This window comes from Echinops telfairi, unplaced genomic scaffold (assembly GCF_000313985.2).
Source record: "Echinops telfairi isolate 266 unplaced genomic scaffold, ASM31398v2 ScPeMD7_655;HRSCAF=1070, whole genome shotgun sequence".
NCBI classification, from domain to species: Eukaryota; Metazoa; Chordata; class Mammalia; order Afrosoricida; family Tenrecidae; genus Echinops; species Echinops telfairi.
Genome location: NW_022104553.1, coordinates 10,164,218 through 10,166,908, shown reverse-complemented (window position 1 = coordinate 10,166,908; position 2,691 = coordinate 10,164,218).

Below are 2,691 nucleotides of genomic sequence, written 5' to 3'. Positions count from 1 at the left end.
GGGGTTGTAACATAGGCAATACAAGCCATAGGAGGGGGATGACCTAGGGGTGAACGTGCTATAGTAAGAGGAGGGAATAGGGGGGCATGTATGGCCAGATAGTAGCCTAAGCTTAGTCATCTTAGAGTGGTCCCGGGCTTGCCTATGGGCACTGCTTCAAGGGAACAATAACAGAAAGGAATGAACCCTATTTGGGGTGAGTCAGACTATATAGTCTGGCCGCTATAGATGGCTGATGTTAAGGAGAATAACCTCTGACCTATTTTCGCTGCCTAGTGAACAATTATTCTCAAGCTAAGTCTGGCATATATTTTGGGGAGACAACTTAAGAGAAATCCTTCTGTTCCTCACAGTTTGCAACATCTGTAGATTCATCAAGCCGATGCTAAAAATTGGAAGTGGAGCGACTGAATTTCCTGAATTACCTGATCAAGAATATCAGCAGGAATGTCATCTATTCTTCTGCAGACAGTGTCCTTAGATAAGGAAATTGCACTCTATTTCATAACAAATTCATCTCTGATCATAAGAACAATGTCTTTGGCCGCTGGCAGCAGTAAATTCTCAGCAATGGTGTGAGGTTTCATAGCTCTGGCGATTCTGAGTCCCACCAAATGTGAAGCTTCAACGGCTGCTACGTTTTGTTTGTGGTACTTGCCACCAGTGTCAAGTCTGGCTTTCTTGAGTCCATCAGCTGTGCTTCTAAAATAGTTGGTCTCCTTGCTGGCAAAGCTCAGATGCTTGCTATCAAAATGGCATTTTAGTTTGTTCAGCTTCATAGATTCGGCTGATAGAACTTCACAACAAATAACACATTGCAGTTTCTCAATTCCTGCTATAATTATTGAGGTAAAACCATACTGTAAAAAATGCTCACTATATTTTCTTTTCTTAATGTTCTTCTCTACATGATCCATTGTCATGGGATGGTTTGCTAATGAAAATAACATATAGCAATAGCTTTAATAATACAAAAGATGATACTGTCATACAGTTCATTAAAGTTTCCTATGATTTATCATTGTTTTGGTTTTTCTACATACCTCTTACTATCACAAGTGGGCAGTATTTACATCAACCACAGCTGAATATAAAAAAACCAATCAGCATCCAGATTAAGTTCCCGTGGGACAGATCTATATATTTTTTGCAGTAGTTGATGACTTTACAGTACATGATTTTACATTTACCCAGTAATTATAATTCATGAAGTGTCGTTTTACCTCCAACACTGCTGCTTTCTACACAGTAGCTGCTCTCTAGACATGTGTGACTTGTCCGTATAAGTACAGTATGGAGCCAACCCTGTCACTTACAGCTGTATTTGTACGGGGTGTATGTGATGGGGTTGGCGCAATGATGTCATCATGCTGGGTACTCATATGTGGGCAAATCTGCATGTGGGCGGACCTGCCTGGAGACAGATAGAAGAGCGGTGTCTCGGTTCCTAAAATATGTGTTTTCCGATGGTCTTAGGCGACCCCTGTGAAAGGGTCGGCGACCCAAAAGGGGTCATGACTCACAGGTTGAGAACCCCTGTTCTAAGGGCTTATAAGCACCGTTAATTACAGGTAACCACATGCATAAAGAACAAAGTGGGCTGTACCCTAACCCTAAAGGTCCCTGAGTACGTTGGAGGAGTAACCTAACACCAGTGCTGGGGGCAGGTAAGGGGGAGTGGCTTTCTTCAGAGCCTAGAGAACCACAGCACCTGTGCGCTCCTATAGACAAAGCCACACAGCAATCAACCGTGTGCTTGTAAGAGGTAACTTTAAGGCAGCACTATTACGGGAAGATATAGTGGGGAACAATATTAATGATGAGAATGTGATTGGGACTGTCTTCAACTCACAAGGGTGAAGGCCTCCCTTCACCCCAGAAACCCAGCCTGACAGGCTGCTTACTATATGAGAATAAAGGGTTCATCTGTATGCACTCTCTTCCCTTTCTCTGCTTCCCACAGAAAACCTCACGAAAAGAAGTAGAACCTTGTCTGAGGTCGTGCCAGAAGATTTTTAGGTCAGGTCAGAAAGCACTCAAAACACGACTGCGGAAGAGTTGCCTTCTCAAAGCACAGTCGACCGTCCCGACGTGGACGGAGTCAAGCCTGTGGGAGAAACACCTTTGGCATCTTCCTGTGCTGGTGGGGCGCAGACTCAAAATGAGAAGAAACCGCTGCAAACGTCAATAATGATCGGAACTTGGAATGCACAAAGTATGAATCTAGGGGAATTGGCAGTCGTAAAAAATGAAACAGAATGCATAAAAAGTGACACACACACAAGATGCATTGATAATGGTTGCCAATTGGAAACAAAGAGAAAAGGAGACGAGTTGGAAAAGATGATCTTGGTGACAGAAACAAACCTGGAGGTCACACGAGAGACTCTTACGAGGCCAATGCCATGTTCATCGCAAACACCTCTTTTCAACAACACAAACGGTAGTACTCTACACATATACTTCTCCAGATAGACTACGTGGAAGTCCAACGGACTACGTCTGTGGGAAGAGATGATGGAAAAGCTCAATATTAGCCACTAAAACCATGCCAGGGGCCCACTGCAGAACAGAGCATCGTTTGCTCATATGTAAGTTCAAGTTGAAGCCCCCCAAAATGAACACAAAGTCCAGTAGAGCCAGGATGTGACCTTGAGTGGATCCTCCCTACATTTTGAGAACATCTCATGA